The sequence below is a fragment of the Alligator sinensis genome, unplaced genomic scaffold (assembly GCF_000455745.1).
Source record: "Alligator sinensis unplaced genomic scaffold, ASM45574v1 scaffold103_1, whole genome shotgun sequence".
Lineage (NCBI taxonomy): Eukaryota > Metazoa > Chordata > Crocodylia > Alligatoridae > Alligator > Alligator sinensis.
In genome coordinates, this window is record NW_005842226.1 from 1563690 (window position 1) to 1570598 (window position 6909).

The following is a 6909-nucleotide window of genomic DNA, read 5'->3' on the forward strand; positions in this document are numbered from 1 at the left end:
AGTGGCAGGACATTAACATTGCTTTCATCCCCCACTTTACTTGTGGCAGATTAGGTCTTTTGGTGCATTGTGTTTGGCAGTTGCGTAAGAGGATTGTTCATGCAGTTTAAGAATGGGTTAGACCAGGGGTCACCTTTTCCCAATGCAGCTGGAGCTTGTGACCTGGCCCTGGCTGCAGGCCGGAAGTCTCACTTCCTTCCACCTCTCCCCTCCCCTCCAGCTGACAGCTGCCTCACCTTTGCTGCACATTCCTGACCTCTCTACAGCAAAGAAAGTACAGACACTGCAAAGCACTAGAAAGGGCCTGGGCAGCATGGCAAAGCTCCGTGCCACCAATCCCCTGGACCAAATTGGAGTTTGCAGGCTGGATTAGACCTCTGCAGGTTGGATCCAGCACACAGGTCATAGGTTGCTGACCCCTGAGTTAGACAAACATTTGTATATGATGGTTTGGATAGGGATGATCCTGCTTTGAGCAGGGAGTTTGACTTGCAGCCTTCCTGAGGTCCCTTCCCGCCCTACTTCTCCAGGATTCCACAAAAAAATTTCAAAAACATTTTTCTTGTTCAGTGTATTGCTAAAATATGGTGGGCTGTCTGTCTACCAAAGACAGATACTCTAAAAGAGAAGTGCTTAGGTGTTACAGATATATCATCTGTATATAAGGAATATTTAATTTCCTTTAACATTTACCAAACCCTCCAAGGACTACCTGGATACAACAGGTCACTGGCTATTTTGATCCGGAAATTCATTATTAAGTTAATAGTTAGGAAATGCTGGTAATCCCAGCTGAAGCTGTACTTGGCCCTGGAATTTGTGCAAGGACTCCTGCTGAGACAGACTGATACTGGAGCTGAGAGCTGCTACCACTTGTTCGTCCTCCCATTTACTACCGGGAGTGTCTGAGCGCTCCCCCATGACTAACACGCTCCATTCCCAGTGCCATCAAAACCTGGGCCTGGAGTTGCTGTGCTATTCCTCACAGCCACGGCTCGAAATCGCACCACGCCTTCTGCTGGAAGAATTATAGACTGGAGTCATTGTGAGCTAGCTGCTGCCTACCCAGAAAGCTGAACTCTTGGCTACAGGTTATACTAAAGTCAGCTAAACTCATATTTCTGAGTTGTAGCCTATTCCTGCCACGACTGCAAGCATCATGGAAAGCAGATGAAAATCTCTTAGGCTTGCCATAAAGTTGCGAGTGTCAGCAATCCTGCGATTCGTATCTCATTCGAAGCTCTCAGGGGAACTCGCCTTTGATCCCAGCAGCCAGAACCACGGCAAATCAACGTTCAAAGCCATGAACTGAAGGGGCATACGCCAACCCTTCATTTTTCACAGGACGTCATGAGATGATCCTTCATCGTCATAAGGCACTTGAACAGAGATTGGAGTTTGTGTTCTCATTGTGTTGTGAACGTATTAAATGGACTTTTTGCCACAGGGAAAAAAGGCAGAAATATCCGAAACGTCGCCACGCCCAAGCATTCCAGTCACTCCACCCAAATCACATGATTACGTTTAAATCAAGTAAACGTCTTTAAAAACGGTTGTATCCAGATGATGCAGCTGTGATGGTGCAGAAATTATGCAAGAGGCAAGGATTTCTTTCTTTTGTATTAGACCATCTATGCATTTGGGATCAAGTCAGACAAGGTTTAGGAGGCAAGGTCCCAGGCTTCTTTAAAAATCCTTCATTTGGTTTTTGGGCCCTTAGCTTTCACCCAGGTCACACTTTTCTTTGCGCAGAAGCAATCGGAGGAGGCTTATTTTTTATAACCAATAAAGCCGAGGGTCTCGTATAATCACTTGACTGCAGGAGCCGAGGCTTTAAGAATCAGATCAAATATTGGAAAACTTGTAATAAAATCTGTTGCGTGAACCATACTGGGTCACCACACACCTCCCTGCCCAGAGGCGTCTTCGTAGGACTACAGGCCACCACTGGGCTGTAGCAAAAAGCTTTGCAGCCGGGCGCGGGGCCCAGCCCCATGCCCCCCCAGTCCAGTCTGGGTCAAGATGTGGGGGGATCGCACATGTTCTGGGCCACTGCAGCGCAGCGCCCCCTGCCCCCGCTGTGTGGTGAACCAGGCCCTGCCAGTGAGGTCAGCGCGGCCCACTGCACCATTTCGTCACAACATGACGTCATAACTCGAGCGCAGGCCAGGCGGCGCGGGCAGGCCGCAGCGGTTACCGCAGCAACAGACGCATCCTTCCTTCCTCCTTGTATTGATTCGAACGGGCCCAGGGGGGCGGGGTTCCCGTGATGCCCCGCGCTGGGGGCGGGGCCGCGGGCAGTGGGGGGAGCGGCCGCCATATTGGGAGAGCTGAGGCTGGGGGGGGCCGGAAAGGGGGGGGGGGGGGCGCCGGCGCTGGGGCCGGGGGCCTGGGCATGGGCATGGGCATGGGCATGGGCATGGGGTGGGCCCGGGGGCCCCGGTGTCCTCTCTGTGTGCTTAGGCTGGAGGGGCGGGCCGCTCCCGGGCAGGGCCGAGGCGGGCCTCCTTGCTCCCGGGGGGCAGGGGAGACGTCCCATCGCAGACCCCCTCGGGCAGCTCCCGCAGGCGCTGCGGGGAAGCCTGGGTGGGGCCCCGGGGCTTGGCCACCTGCTCCCTCTGGTTGCCAGCAGCAGGGCAGCCGAGCCGCCTCGGCGTGGTCTTGCCCAGCGCCGAGCAGGTGGCAGCAGACGGGGACGTGCCCACAGGCTGGCAGCTCCAGAAACCCGCAGGGCCACGCGGAGTGAATTTGCTCCTTAAAGCCTCGAGGAGGCCCTTTGCGGGGGGCGAGGGAGGCTTGCGCTGGGCTCTCGCTGCCGAGCCCGTTCCTCTGGGGCAGAGAGGGCTTCGCCCTCCGCAAGGATCATGCTGGCACCTCTCAGTAGCACAAAAGCGTATAACGGCTGTCGGAGGTAACAGTCTTCACGTTTTAGTCCCTCCTAAATTTAACCTGTCAGAAGATGTCCTGATGAATATCTTGGCATCTGTTAAGTACAGTTGGGCAAGTCCGTATCCTGCTATTCTCCGTTCTGCCTCAGGTCTTGTGAGCTGGGCACGGCCTCAGCGTTTATGACGAGACTGCAGACGAATCCTTGAGTCGGTACGCGGCGTGTCCAGGGGCACGGGCGCGTATTCAGCGTGCGCAGCTCGAGTACGAGGCGTCTCTGCTTATCCAGCGCTCTTCAGCTGTGGCCCGGCAAGGGTCTTTCTTGGAAGTGAGAGGACAGGTCATCTTCTGCGGCCTAGTCACTGCTTGGTTCGTTTGCTGAAACAGCCAGTAGTGGGCTGCGTAGACTTGCACCTGTCTAGAACAGTTGTTCTCAACTCTTTGGGCGCATCTACACGTTTTTTAATGCGCAGTAGCCTATTTTACTGTGAATTAAAGTGTCACCTAAGAAAACTGTGCAGTTATGCTAACATGCAGTAAAATAGGCTACTACACATTAAGCATCACTTAAAAACCACGTACGCTCGTTACTGTACATTAAGGCAGCCTAATGCGCATTTGTTCAGTACCTCATATTGGAGGTATTCAATTTTAATGTGTGTTAGGAAAAGCACCTTCATGCACATGTAGACTACTAGACTTGAGGCGCCCCTCAGAAAATGCTAGCACTTAATTTTCATTTATTTTTGATGATAGAAAAATAATAGTGCAATTCTTCTGCTGCCAAGAACTCGGGCTAACAGGGCAGAATGCTTTGGACACCACAGATTCCTGTTTAAAATCTCTTGGTTTATCTTGTGAATCATTTTAACAGTGCTAACATTGCATGACAGCTTGTGGCGCTCTTGAAAGGATCTCAAGGCATCCTGGGGGTAGGTGTATGCATACTTCATCATCTGGTTTCATGTAGGTGAAGTGAGTTAAGCCCACAAAAACTTGTGCTATATATATAGCTTCAGTAGGTCCCTACGGGTCTTGTGAGCTGGGCACGGCCTCAGTATTCATGACAAGACTGCAGACCGATCCTTGAGTTGGTACGTGGTGTATCCAGGGGCTTAAAGAGATGGTCGGGTATCCAATGTGCACAGCTTTAAATAATATTTTACATAGAGACCTACTGAATTCACGGCAGAGTGGGGTGCCCAGTGGCTCCTTTAATTTTGCAGGTTCCCTCGTGTGCCCCCCGCCTTCCATTGATTGGTGGAGGGGCCCCACTGCTCCCCACTCTCCATCTGTTCTTGATCGGTGGGAAAGTGAAAACTGCAGTTTTTTGGTGCTGTTTTTGCTTACTCTCTGGTCAGTGACCACAGGACTGTCAGAGGCCCTTTGGTCAATCAGGAGCGGGATGCAAAGAGAGCACGATATTTAAAACAGCAGTTTTTGCCTTCTGCTGCGAATTTGGTAGGTCCCTAATTATATGTGCATATTTTGGTTAGTCTATAATGTGCAAATCTAGCCTGGCTTCTATTTGACTTTAGATTAATATGGCTGACTGTCTCACTGTCAGCTGTAGCGGTAACTATGATGGCGCCTTTCATGGCATGATGGGCATACCCATTGGGAGCTAGCCCCAAATTCATCTCTCAAACCCTACTGAACACGTATTAGAAGCAACAGCATAATATCACTGGTCTGGACTGTATATAAACAAGCAGCCAGTATGTAAAAGCTTGTTGGCTGTCCCCTCCCAAGCATTTTCTTTTTCCATGTATTTTCAGATCAGAAGGTTCTGTTAATACCTTTTTAAAAGGTACTGCTCCTGATCTGCAGTTTATTACTTGCTGGTTTAGAAACACTGAAGTCAGCTTTTTTGTTTTGTACTAGGGAAGAGCTTTTCATTAGAATAGTCATTAAAGCTAAATGAAACCTCTTAGATCATCTTGGGGTTATCTGTCAAAGCTCCTGTCTTAAACTTCATTGCTTGAATGAGTTTTATTTGATTTGTAGCTCTCTTGAAGGCACTGTGCTCACTTTCCTGGGGAGAAATGCTGAGTCTTATCAAATTAGTGTGTTTAATGATGCTAGCCTAGTGCTTCATGCTTAAGGGTTCATCACTGAAAGCAGTTCTCCTGCTGGTAACAGTTTGTCATATTAAAAATTGTTTTTAATGTACAAACAGAATTCTGTGTAGCTGTCAATAGGGGCTGCTACATTATAAATGTTGTGACTTAATATTTTTGTTCATAGATGGCCAGGAACCGCATTGAATTAAGTAGTGGAAATATTGGATGCAGTGATCAAACTGACTTCCTTTTTAATTGCTTGTTTTTCAGTAAAATTCTGTAAGAAGATGGAATTGAGAATTAAATGTTTTTGTTTTTAGATCTATCAGCATCTGTTAATATTTTGTTTCAGTAAAGCAGATGTTCTCTGGATGTTTGCCTTTAACAACTTGTATTCCTCTTATGGGTTGTTAAAAAAAAAAAAAAAATCAAGGTAAATTCTAATAATGCCTACATTCAAATAAGTATAGTTATTTTTATAGTATATGTATGAATATGGTGGAAGTATTTAGATGCTTGTCCAGTCAGATCCTCAGGGCTTGTATCGAACTGTACAGTGTTGGCTTGAAAGACAGCTCAGTAGGGAAATTTCAGGCCAGGTGTAGTTGAGCTGTACTATCTCTAGTGCTCATGATTACCCATGCAGTAACCATTTTTTCTCAAACCATCTAGCAAAGTGCTATTAACTAGAGCATAAGCTACTAAAAAGTAAGCCCATATGTTTTGTGTATAGTCAGAGTATTTCATGGAACTGTATACAGTAACTTTTCTTCCTTCTATTCTTGTGTGTCCCCATCTAGAATCCATATAGTCTGAATTTGGATTATTTAATGGGGAAAACAGCCCCTTTTTCATATGATCTGTATCCTATGCACAGTGCAATCCAGTTCATCTAAAAAAAAAAGAATTGCAGAACTTAAACAGATTCTGTTCTTAATTTTCCTTGTTGTTATTGATGCACTTGTAATTTCCTGTTCTCTGTCCAGTAATTTATGTAAAATACCTTTAGATAAAGGAACTCTGACTGCAGAGGTCAGTACATGAAGTGAGCACATTTGGCCCTTTGCATCCCCTGTTGGCAGTCTTGGCAGAGGCCAAGGATTGAAGGGACATAGAAACTGAATGATTTTTCTCTTGCAGAGGCAGTCCTTCCATCTCAAAGTACCAGTACAGCAGTTGAGTACTTTGAGAGAAGCTGGGTTTGTCATACTCTATGTTGTTCCTGCTTATGTACAGAGGAAGTGAGAAGTCAAACTCTAATTGCAATATATTCAATTTTAGTTTCTGGTTGCTTTATAAGATGTAATAATTCAGTTAGGCCTGACTCTTATTAGTGGGTAGCCCTTTAACATCTGTGGAAAATTGTGGCATTTTATTCATATCTTTCACTGATATAGATGACGGTACCAAGTATACAAAGTATAGGCAGCAAAGAATGTGGTCCAATGTATCAGTGGGAGTTAATAGCTTAGATATAGATAACCAGAGGTTCTGAAGAAATTCGCCTGAGATTTAATATCTCAAAAGCTAAAACTAGGTTCCTGACAGGATCTGCTGGAATTGAGCTTGATTTTTTTTTTTCTCTGCCTTTTTGATTAAACGTCTTTTTTTTGCAGACAAGAAGAAGGGGACTTCAGCTGTTAAATTGTTTTGCTACAGCATCCTTTATTCATTGAGGCCTCTGAATTGAAATTTTTTTTAGAGCTGTTCTGCCATTCTGCCTTTCATGTTGCCCTTTCTGTTTGTCTTTCTGTGATAAGGAAACTTATCAGGTCTTTTTATTAAACAAGTGCAAAGTTCTTGTTTTGGAGACAGGCCATTGATTCAGGCTCTCTGGTAAAACTTGGGCATGTACTAAGTCAGGGGTAGACAGCCTGTAGCAATCATGCCACAAGTGACATGGGCAGCCTCTGTGTGGCACATGGCAGATCGCAGAAGGGACAAGAAGAACAGTGGCAGG

General features: G+C 46.5%; 1 protein-coding gene across 3 annotated transcripts in view; it reads left to right on the forward strand.

The window, feature by feature from the left end:
* Nucleotides 1-3035: 3035 nt before the first annotated feature.
* The window catches only part of FZR1 (fizzy and cell division cycle 20 related 1), a 30569-nt gene continuing 26695 nt past the window's right edge, over nt 3036-6909 (forward strand). Inside the window, exon 1 of one of the 3 annotated variants that reach the window (XM_006027186.3) lies at nt 3036-3099. The gene's annotated coding sequence lies outside the window, so the exon portion shown is untranslated. The other 2 variants (XM_025208309.1, XM_025208308.1) reach the window with 2 other exon arrangements.